Here is a 12304-nt window from a genome sequence, read left to right as displayed (position 1 = left end):
CACCACACAAGGTAGTCAGTGTTCATCACCTCTAAAATTCATCCCGTTCATGTGCAAGAGTTGTACATTTCTCATTTTGGATAAAGAGAAACAATATTCCCGTATAATCTTTACTCCCAACTTTCTGAAGTGTAATATTCTTTCACCCAAGTGAACCCGCACTGTAGCTGATACTATGGTTTGACATATTTGTGAGTTTATTTCTATGATGGCAGATCAAGGCATTACTTTTTTTTTCAAAACATTACTTTTATGTTTTCTGCTTGATGTGAATTCTTAAGATTTTAGTGTACAATGTAAAATTTCTAGTAATATGATATTGTGCCAGCTCATTAGGACTGATTCAAATCTTTCAGATGTGGTAATTGAAAAATAGAGATTTGTAGAAGAGCTGCAGATGTTTCATTAATTATAAGCATGCATACAAAGCTGAGAATAGTTGGTTTAGTCTGCAGTTTATATTCTCCTCTGCAATATAATCCTCTTCATGAGACTTGTGAGAGAGAGACAGGCAAAAGTTCCTGCTTCTAGGGGTAGCTGTATGGGGCTGTTACTGAGCTGAAACACTGGATGTCATTAGCCTCTTTGATTTTTCTCTACCACTTCACTGTGTTAATGAAGCAGATGCTAGTTCTCACAAAATTTGCAGAATATTGATCATTAGAAGATGATCTAATAGTCATATTAAAAAATAATAAAAGCAAAAATATTGTCAGAAAAGTCAACTTTGGTTTTTTTCTGTTGACAAATAGCTAATATACGAAACACACAATATTACAGTGTCTCTGGAGGAACATGCTCTATTAAAAAACTAAAACATTAATACTTGGAAATGAACCTGGAGGAATCTGGCTAGTTCTACGTCACTGGCCACTATCCTATTTAAATTGTACTGCCTAGCTCATATACTAAGAAGGTTCAAACTGTTTCCTTAGCAGCTGTCTGTATATATTTTATATATATCAATCACCCATCAGAATAAGATTTACATGGAGACAAGTCTGCCAGTAGGAAGAAGTATTTGTTTGTTTGTTTTTAAAAGGTGGTATTTGCACAGTGAGGTGAATTTATGAACCTGACACACTCTGCAAGAGTAAAGTCTGTAAAGGACCCTTATGAGCTTTAAGGATCCCTCTAATTTAATCAACAGCAGCAGGTGCCTGCTCTTCCTGTACCAGTTTGTCTTTGGGTGTCTGGGTTGATGGTGGGGGGGTGGTAGTTTTCCTCGGTTGATTGTGACTTAGGCAGTGGCTGCCCACAGCTGCTGATACATTCTTGCAGAGCATCAGAATTATTGTAATACACAACATGGGTATTTTACCACCCTCAGAGCTCTTCTGAATGTGGGAAGAACCCCAGAGCTCTGACTGTGAGCATCTTCAGTGCCATAAAGAAGCTCCTGAGGGGAGGATGCCAAAACTGATGCCCTAAATCTTTTCATCTTAATTCATTCAGATATAGATAGAAGGTGTTTGAAGACCTTTCCTTTGTATCCACAAAATTGTTCCTATTAAACAATAAACTGACTTCTTTAAGTCTCATTCAACAGTATTGGTTTTCATCAGGAACGTTTACTACAATAACGTGCAGTCTGAAGTCTTTATCATACTGGAATATGAGTACACCTTTTTGTTTCTCACCTAGTAGGGTTACACAGGTAGTAAATGGGAGGTGCATGTGGCATAACTAAATGTTTTTATTATGGTTAAGACAAAAATAAGCAATTTCACTAAAACACTGCTTTAAAATTGTGATAGTTCTATTTTATTTAGTTGTTGGGGTTTTTTTCTCTTTAAAGGAAGCAAAGATGTCTTGTTTCAATGTATAAATTCTTTATCTCTCTCATTTCAGAGGCCTGGAAATTAAGAACTGCAACTTTCCTGTTTCCTGCAAGTGGGAGACAAAAATGAATCTGAAATATTCCTGTTATGTGTCTCTGGAGGAATGTCAAGATAGACCAAAGAGCAAAAGTTTACTCTTTCTTCAAACTAGTTTTTATGATGAAATATAGCTGTAAGGTTAAAAAAAAAAAAGGCAAGCTAGTTTTTCTTGCTGTAGTACAGGAAGCTCTCTACTGGGGCTTATGCTTGTTTGTAGATAAAATGACATTGAAAAAGAGAAATTTTTCACCTTAGAGTTTTCGTCTTTTCTCAGAGGAGTTTACAGAAGTATTTCCCTTATCTTGGCCATCTACAAACTTGCATAAACATGATTATACTGTGTGATCAAGGCTATTTCTCTCTGAAAAATACACTTTCACTCCTGGCATTCAGGAGCTGAAACTACACGCAGATTAACTGCACATTTTTGAGTTATCATCAACTGTTGCTCTGGATGCATTTGGGCAACAGCCAACCTTCAAGCAAGGAAGATATTAAGCAGAGGAAAAACAGAGCATGTATTTTGTAAAAGGTTTTTAAGATATAATTTGTTTCCTTGTTGGGCAAAGATCTTTTAAAACACTTAAGCCATAGCTGTCTCATGTCCATAGGTCTGTCTTTATCCAAAGAGTATGTTACAGGCTGTCCAGCTGATTATGTGCTTGTTGTGGTGAAGCTGGTTGTTCAGAGAGGGCACTGCTCCTTCTGAAGCCCTGTTTTGCTCCTGTTCTTGGCTAATGAAGCCTCCTGCTGTGCTGGCTCCAGACCTAGAGTTTTTCTTGTCATGTCCCTGGCAGTACACAACACCCAGTAACAACAGAGGAATGTCCATCAAGCAAAGATGCGACAGGGCAGAGCTTTTTTCTGCTTCATTTTGCAGGTTTTAACCACCATACTTGTAAAACTGGAGTGTGTTTCTGTTTGAAGGGGCTATTCAAACAAGTTAAATTAAAGCACACAGTTTAAAATTTATCTCAGCAACTTACCTTGTCTGTTTTTAACTAAAAAACAGTAAAACAAGCCTTAGGCACAGGATACTGCATTTAGCTTTTCAAGCTGCTGCTGCTCAGGAAACGCTTGCTGACTGACTGTCGGTTCCTTCAATAACAAAAAATGCAACAGAACAATAGGGTGAATTAAGACAATAGGCCATTGTTGTTTTAGGTAAAAAGCAGTGAAATAATGATGAGAGAGTTTATTTTCCTGGTGATGTTTTCCATCCTGTCGCTTTGCTCTGCTTGCGTACATTTGTATGTTATGAGCTTCTGCAGTGCAGTTTTGGTTCCCCTCTACACAGCCACATTTGGAGACTTCATTATCTCAGGAGCTGTGTTGTAATTGAGGGGTTTGTTTTGGTTTTTAAAACTATGCTTTGTTATTTATAAACTCAAAACTATAATTATGGACAGAAGAGCAAACTGGGGACACTTAATTATCTGTGCCTTCCCTGCAGTAGCACGGAAATGTCTGCTGACTGCATTTCAGAACTGTTCTATTCATAGTGTGGTCCTCCAGCACCATGGGGATTGCTGTGATGATAAATCTAAATACAAAAAAATAGAGCTATTTGATATTTTAGCCTGATTAAATGACAGAGCTTATAATGACCTAGACTGTGGATGCTTTAATTACAGTGGGGCAGGACAAATAAGATCAGTAGTAAGTAAGATTCAAGTGTGGCTCTCACAGGTACAGGGAAGAGAGATTTCTCATATTTTCTATTAAATTGTGCCCTGAAAAACCACCATGATAGTCATACACATAATGGTGTTGTAATTTAGTCTTGCACACACTGAGCTATCTAGCCTAGAAATAGACACTTTTGGACAAAAATAAATAAGCGTGGTTTCTAGGCACACTTTTCCTAGTAGCATCATTAAAAGAAAAATAAATAAGGTTTTCCCTCCTTTTTATCCAGAGAGATTCAGAAAACCACAACTGTGCCTTACTAGTCGTCCTTCTGGCTCCCCTTCAGGTGTGCTAAACCCATCTCCATGCAGTCTGGGGTACAAAACATAACACTAGCTGTCTACCTTTGAAGCTTCCATATGTGTACGGATGTCTGAGTAACAAGTTTTATAAGTAATTTCAAACTACTGCTTGATACCCACACACCTTCCATAATACAGTCTCCATATTGTCCCTTCAGGCCACACACGCTGGGGCTGTTTATCTGTCTGGCCCATCAGTCTCTCCCTACGATGGACCATTCCAGCTCCATTAGTTGAGAGTTGACAAACATCCTGTAATTTTTCTCCTGTCATTTGCACAGGATTTGTTATAGTGTTTTGATAGCTTCAATAATTCAAGGAAAGCTGGAATGGCCCTCTCTTCTTTTGTTCTAGCTTTTCCCTTGCCCCATCTAGTTTAACTATCGATCTGCAAAATCTCTTGAGCTCCTACATTTTTGGGCCTTCATTTTACATTATAGTAGGTTTGTTAAAAATAATACACACTGCTGTGCAGATTCTGTCTCATGATCCAAAGGGATTGAGCTATTGGCCATCAGCTAAGCTGCAGAAACTGCCACAGTATGTTCCTTAGGGCTGCCCTATTTCTGAGGCCTCCATCAAGAAGGGTTTAAAATGAAAACTTTTTAAGGTGTTTTAGTGGTATTTGTGCTATTTGTTGTTACATGGATGCAGCTGCAAGTGCGGAACTCCTGCCTTTGCATCTACTCTGAGCAATTTTGTGGCAGGGCAGAACCACAGCTTTATAAGGCAGCTTGCTGTGCTTATTCCTGCATTTGCTAAAGCACGTTAAGCACAGAGCAGTTGTTTATTATCAGAAGATCTGCTTTTTGTAGTGACTGAATACTTTGTTATTGCTACTGCTGAACTACTTCTGTAATGACATTGAAATACTTCAGACAATGGGTTTCTTCATTTGTGTTTTAAAATAAAAACTCCCAGTCCTTCAGTTGCCATGAACATGAAAATAAAGTGTGTGTACTGTCATTCCATTTGCACAAGTGGTGCCTGTCTCAAGTCTGAATTCATTAATAAAGTACATCCATTATTTAATATTTTTCTCTATCTACCATCTTGTCTATTTAAATAGTGACTTTTTTTAATTCCTCATAAGCCACTTAGTCTTGTCATGCCCCTGTGTCCCGCTAAACAAGGAGAAGGAGGGTTGCTCAGCCACAACATCCTGGTTGAGTGCTAGATGCAAGCATGGCCTGGGGCTCTTTCCACGGTCCCAGGAAGCCAGGAATGCATTTCATCCCTGGCTGTTGCCACAAAGGGCCATGCACCAGAGGGTTGTCCACAGGATCCTCTTCATCAGTATAGTCCTTTTGAAGTTGGTTTGTGTTTGAGGAAGGACACAACAGGCTAACATCCTGCCCTGGTCCCAAAACATCTTGCTGTTGCCTTTGCTCCTTGGTGTAAGACTGGATCAGAGGCAAGGGTCAGTTGGACACTTTCCACTTCTCAACTGGCAGCTGGATTTGTATGAAGCAGCATCAGGTACAAGAAATACAGATCTGTGAGCTTCTCAGGATGGGATTTAAATACAAGCAATGCAAAAGCTTCAGGAACTATGGGTGTTAAATCAACTGAACCACAACACAGCAGAAAGCATCCCGGGGCAGGAATAAATAAAATGGGGAAGTGGGAGGGGGGGCCCATACTGGGCATCACTCCTGTTTTCTAAATAGCTAAATGAAGTCTTAACCATATGATTTGGATTAGTGCTGGGTTTTTAACATGCTTCTCACAACTAGATTTCCAAGCAGCTTTTCAGCTTCCTTAAAATGTTTCAGTGAAGAATTTACCCATATGTAACAGGTCTCAAGCACTAGGTCTGTACTTCAATGGTACCTGCATCCGCCTTGCTGATGGCCACCCAACCAGCCAGAGCCAGCATGGGAGACACACACACTCTCTCTCCTCTCCACTGAATTATTGGGGTGGCAAGGGAAGTTAAACAGCTTCACCCTTTAACATGCAGCTTTTCATAGACTGTTCTTTTTGAAATGGAAATACTGAACCCCTTCAAACATTAATCCTGAGAACAGGACTGCTCTGTTATACATGTTACTATACACTGTGGATTTAAGGCCAGAATATTTGTGTAAAGTAAGCTAAATTCAAATATTTCCACAAGTCTGGTCGTAATAACACTTCCCTGCTCCATACACTTGAGTATAATATATTCCATATACACAAGCATGGGGAGTATGTATTTGTGCATGCAGGTTTGGGGTTTTGTTGGGGTTTTCTTGGTGGGGTTTGGTTGGGTTTTTTTGGGTTTTTTTTTTAGGTAAAAATCTTCAGTATTTGCTTCCCAAGTAAACTTTCTCACTTAAACCTTTGGGTAACGACTTGGAAGAGCTAGACTGCTACATGCCAGCATAGACTCAACTGGATAAGACCCTGAAGAACCTTCTTAAATTAATCCTGTATTAGGTGATTTCCAGGTCCCTTGCAAGGTGAATCACTGAGCTGAAATACACACACAAACTATAGGGACCACAAGAACTTTTCTTTGCAGAGTCCTAGTAAAACCAGGATGTATTCGAATGCAAGTCATGCTCACTTTTATGCAATACACTAAATCTAGGTTTAAGTTATGACATTTTAAAAGCTGTTTCCCACTGGGCAATTCCCATCATGGTATTGCAACTCAATTACCATCAACATCTGGTCAAAGTTGGATTCCTAATACCAAAAATGACTTCCAGCTTTTCAGAACACAGCCTGTTAGTTGCCCATGTAACGCAGCACCTGCGTGCTCTCACCACATGCACAGTTTGTATTTATCTTCCAGGAAAAAAATAATTACTGCTGTATTTGTACCAAACATGTATTATATACATGACACGTAACTACACCGCTGTATGAATTCTACAGTGTTTCCTTCCAGTTTCGGTTTTTGCCAAAAGGCTCAAGGGGAAATCTGATGGAGAGAAGAAAGACTTATGTCTGACTTCTGGCAGCAGACCAGCTCCTACACAGTTTTCTGTCAGCCAAAGCCTCTCTGCAAGGAGACAACATCCCTGTATTTGCTGTTTCCATGATTTGCATGTTACACATTCCCGCCCAGCTCCGACTCATCTGGACCATGTACCACCTTGGTGTCTCTATTGCAGTCAGAAAAAAACCTGTATTTACCAACCTGGGTTTTTTTTTTTCCAGGTGTTTGATGTAAGGAATGTTTCTGAGGAAGCAACAAAACCAACATCTCGTAACTCCAATCTGCCCTCTATGACATTAACCTAAGGTAGCAGTTTAATGAACCGAGCCCTTTGCATCAGTTCCATACAGCTGTTGATTTTTAAATGTTTTTTCTATATTTAGTAAGTTCAACTCCTGCCATTCAGCATCAGATATTGGAGCCTAGCAAAACCTTGTTCACCCAGAATGAAACCCAGATCCAATTCTGCCTTTGGCACTACTGAAAGTCAGACAGACTTTAGATCCCACTTTATTACTAATAACCAAGTATGAAAGTTATTTAATTCTTATTAGTAAGTGGAAAATGGAAAAGAATAAATAAAAGAAGAAAAATAATGAACATGGCAAACGAAGGAACAAAACACAGGAGTCGAATTGGCTCTTCTGGGACAGAATTGTATGAAAGTGACAGACGTGAATCGAGATAAGTCTGGAGTTATTTCACTAAATCTCAGTTGAAAAGTTCCTTTGAGTGGTATACAACTTACTACCAACAGTTTCGAAGAAGGCTGTATTAAAACCTCCCAAAATGACATTTATCTGCAAATTCATACTGAAGAAGGAAATGATACTCTCACTGAATCAAAGCTTACTTTTAATATTAATTTGGTTTTAAAGAGAGACACTAAATCAGCACAGTGTAATCAAGTGGTACTAAAAAATAATAGAAACAGAGATGAGCAGCAAGTTAAAGATGTCATCAATTTAAATAAATAAATAAATAAATAAAGTAATCTAAAATATCTTCTAAGAGAAGGATATACTTGGAAAGCTAACGCTTCTGCAGAAGACCCAGAGCCAATGCTTTAATTCATAGCCAGCATGCTGTTTCCCATCAATTCATCATGATATTGAGTACCAGATCCCCAGAGGTGGAAGGAACATCTTATGCTGAGCTTGTGCCTGGCATCACCTGTATCAGCTGCAGGGAATCAACAGGGTGGCAAGAATTACCATGGGGCCAGGGAGGAGCCACCAGTCTTGGACTCCTGCATTTATTGAGTTCTCCTAGCACGTACCTCCTCTGCAGTGGGCCACTGCACAGATAACCTCGCCTTCTGCTAAATACTGTTTAGGGTCACTCAAAGAATGACCAGCAAAGGTATTAATAAGAGACTTTTTAATATGATTTATAAAGACACACTTCAAAGAATTTGATGGCAAGGTGCACTCTATTACTTATTACGTGGATGAAGTGTACAAAGGAAAATCAAGGTGAAAATCAAGCTGAAGATGATTGACACAGAGACTGAAGACAAAGGGTAAGGGAGACCCTTCTATTGAGTCGCAAGGTTCAGAATAAACCCCCTTGCTTTATAAACCCTGATGGAGCCTAGGTGTGGCTGGAACTAGTCTTAGTCTCAGACTTGGTCAACATTATACATCTAGAGGGTTACAAGTGTCATTTAGCAGCAGTTTACAGTTTTAGGGTGGATCTTACAAAGTGAGTCAATAGAATTTACTAACAATTGCTATAACAATCTATGCAACAGTCCTCCAATTATCACAAACTTGCACCACCACATCTCAATCCCATGACTGCATTTACTCAGCAACAAATAAACCACAGGCCACCTTGGAAGCAGAATTGGAAGAGTTACACTGGCTATGACTGACTATAAACACGTCTGGGAGCTGTAGAGACAACCTGCAATTATCAAACCGAGAGTGTCAGGAGTTGTTTAAAAGACAGACGGTCTGGTTTCCAAACCCTTCAGAAATTGTTATCCCAACACCATGTTGAGGAAAAGGAGTACAATACCTGTGTGGAAAAAGGTTCCCTGAAGTACAACTTTTCTGCTGGTGCTCTAGTTCTGTCCCTTTAAGCACATACACAAAAAAAGAAAAAGCCCCAAACCCTCAAATCTCACTATCTCCCAATGAGAGGATACCATCAAATACATTTGTGTTCTGTAAATGGATTCCTACCTGAAGCGTCTCTAATGCTTGAGCTTTTCCAATGTGTAAAGGCAAGTGGTAGGAACAAACTGACAGGAGAATACACTGATTAAACATCCCTGCATAAGGGATGATGGAGTGAACCTGCAGAGCCATATCCAGACTTTTATGGATACAAGCCTGGATGCACAAGAGCAATTAATCTTGCATACTTGGGAAAACATGTTTGGGGAGGACCTTTTCAGTCCGTAACTCCTGTGAAATGACTACAGCACCCAGCCGTGGGGGGAGACAGACTCTGGAAGAGCCATACCTTACTTAGTGCGTCTGAAATGGAAATGATCCAAGTAACCGTTTACTCATGTACGTAAACTTGAATCTTAAATTTAGCAGCATTTCACCTTTTGACCTTGAATTTCACATTGCCTTAACCAGCTTGACTTGAGCCTGAACAGCTACAGAAATGTTTACAGCCCTTTGCTGCAGCAAGACTCATCTGGATCTTGAAACCAGATGCAATCAGCAGTGAAACCGCTTTGAGTGGAGTTTCCTCACTGCAAGCCCCAGAGCTGGCCAGAGCACCCTTCCCACAGCATCCCACCCTACAAACATGGCAAAACCTGCTCCTGCCAGCCCACCGCCAGGTGAAGATGTCAGATGCTCAGTAAGTGGAGAGACGTACATGGCAAATTTAGAAGCCTCTCCTAAGATTTATAAAGGTAAATGCTGGCCTCAAAAAAAAAAAAACCAAAAAACAACCCCACAACAAACCTATTTAAAATTCTACATTCTTTGTTTAAATGTCAGTGCCCAGCAGGCAAATAGATGACAACCAGAATTTATAACATACAAGTACCAATACTATCTGGCTCAGCAGTTCTGTTTTGCTAAGCCCCATACCAGCTATTATCAGATTTACACTTGGGTTTTTGTTCATGTCTAAGTAGAAACCATGAAGTTGTGCCAGAAACCTGTAGTTGTTCAGCTGGCAGGTGAAGAAGGTGGGCAGGGGCAATCCCTGAGCATTGCAGTTTGTTCACTAACAGTCAATCAAGGACCACCTGGGTTTGCATACCAATATACCTGTTGCGAATAAAGCCAAGGTTCACATATCCCCCTGAACATATCCCTGCAATATACTTAGTATGTTAATGAAACATGCCATGTTAATGAAACACGCGTGTTAATGAAACTAAATATAAAGACATTAGTAAGCTAAACATCAACTATTTCACTACTACAAAATTAGTTGCTTTCCCTCTTCCGCATGACACAGATTCAACAACTGTTATACAATTGTGAATAAACAGAACACTTATACAGTATTGAAAGAGATAAAAATGTTTCGAAAACGTATATAAAGGACGCCTTTTTCCAAGATCTGCTTGTGCCAAATATGGTTCTTATCGAAGTAAACAGAACATGTAACACAAAACCGCCAGTTATTACCTATGGGCTCCATCTCTTCCTTTGGATATCTGTGCAACATTGCAGATCTATTCTCTAGCATGTTATCATTCAGGCAGCTCCAGAGAAATTCAAAACCATTTTTAATGAAATGGTTTCAATACAAGTGAGGCATCCAGTATAGAGTCAGAGTCAGCAGTTCTAAGTCTATATTTGTTCTAATAAGAACCATTTTGAATATTCACCTATACCATCCATTCAGATCTGATGCAGATGCTGCCACTAACCATGCTGTTTATGCAGAACCACTCAGGATGGAAAGGACTTCTGGAGATCCCTAAGTCCCACCATGCGCTCAAAGCTTTATTTATTAGTAAAGAAAATCACTTCAAGTAGGCTTGTACTTTCACATACAGATTTAAGAACAAATGTGACAAAGCTATGTTACACATTGTAAGGCTGCTTACCAGTGGTAAATGATAGGGCTTCCTTGCTCATGGAAAGTGCTGAAAAAACAAAGGCTTTCTGCAAAGATTTGATGACCAGAATCAACATGAGCAAATGGTCCAGCTGCTCTGCAAAATCATTACAGCTCTTTCCCTACCACCTCTCACAGAGACAACATTAAGACCACTAACCTGTTCACTCCTTTGAACGGGTTGCCATAGTCCAAGCACCATCCTACAAACTTTAAGAGCACTTGCCTAGTATCTAGTTTCAAACCACCAGAGGGAAGAAACAAACAGAAAAAAGCCTAAACACATGAAGGAACCAGCTCTCACTCCACCCCCTGAGCCCTCAGGTGTTTTAGGTTTCTCTAGAACCACAGAGGCCTGGCAGGTGTAGGCATTGCCTACCCCACACAGGTCCTCACGTCCGCCCTCAGCTCCTCAGGGTTTGCTTCGCAAGGGCTGATGAAAGGTTGATTTGCTCTTCCTGAGACTTTCAGTATATCTTGTGCAACTGATTTACAACTGAATGCCGATGCTTCAGTGTCGGTTGGCAATCAGAGCCTCAGGGGCACCACTGACGTATCACAGCAGCAGGAGCAGCAGCACACCCCCTTTCTAACGTGCCTAGCCACAGTTCGTTCCCTTCTGACATTTCAAATGTTTTCCAGCTTGAGCTTGCAGCCACCCCGGCTCCTTCTGCAGCCCCTTCCTCCCCAGAGGGTTAGCCGAGCACACACTACACAATGGGGTGGGTGGTTGCTGGGCGCCCTGAGCTTGTCTGCTCCCCATGAGGGTAATGAAGGTGGTGGTGCCAGCTTTTTACACTACCTTAGCATTGCTCTTGTCTGATAACATACTGCTTACTGTCAGATTTTTTTTTATTCCTTTTTTCTAAAATACCCTGAATTCTCCTTTTGCAGAGCTTTCTTCTTCCATTTTTGCCATAGGCCTTGGATTCACCTTGTTACCTTGCTTGCTCCCCTTTCCCACAAGTTTCCACACAGTCCGGGGTTCAAGTCATACTTGCAGCAAGTCTCTTATCTGAAATACTACTTTCTCTGAGCAGCTGTTGCTCCCACAGTTTTCCCTCTTGCTGCCACGCAGCAACTCCTCAGCTGGCTATTGCTTTAGATCCTGAAGCTGTGCAAGGACCTTATACTGGGGCTGCAGCTTCCGGAAGCCCTGCAGCCACCAAAGCATCTTGCAACCCCTGCCCAAGACAGCAGCTGCAGGAAGCACTCCATCAGAAAGGATGGTTGGGATAGCTGATGTGACCAAATCCTGCCTTCCAGCCAGCTCTGCCTGCTGTGCCAGCCCTCCTGGCACCGACTGGCACTGTGGTGTCAGAAGCTGCAGCACCACACACAGCTGGACTTATCTGAAGGCTAACTGCCCCTCAGCCCAGCCCAGAGAGGGCTGCCCTCTGTGCCACTGGGGAAATGGCCTGAGAAGGTGGATTGTACCTTGGGAGCCTGGTTGGTGTTTT

The 12304-nt window shown here is 40.9% G+C and overlaps 1 protein-coding gene across 3 annotated transcripts in view; it reads left to right on the top strand.

Moving 5' to 3' along the window:
* The window catches only part of MTHFD1L (methylenetetrahydrofolate dehydrogenase (NADP+ dependent) 1 like), a 157736-nt gene extending 152833 nt beyond the window's left edge, over positions 1-4903 (top strand). For all 3 annotated transcript variants that reach the window (XM_030499863.1, XM_030499864.1, XM_030499865.1), the window contains one exon: positions 1852-4903. The gene's annotated coding sequence lies outside the window, so the exon portion shown is untranslated. The remainder of the gene's footprint in view (positions 1-1851) is intronic.
* Positions 4904-12304: the final 7401 nt, after the last annotated feature.

Source organism: Strigops habroptila, chromosome 10 (genome assembly GCF_004027225.2).
Source record: "Strigops habroptila isolate Jane chromosome 10, bStrHab1.2.pri, whole genome shotgun sequence".
Taxonomy (NCBI): Eukaryota; Metazoa; Chordata; class Aves; order Psittaciformes; family Psittacidae; genus Strigops; species Strigops habroptila.
Note: the sequence above shows the minus strand (reverse complement) of the source record. Positions and strands in the feature narration are given on the sequence as shown.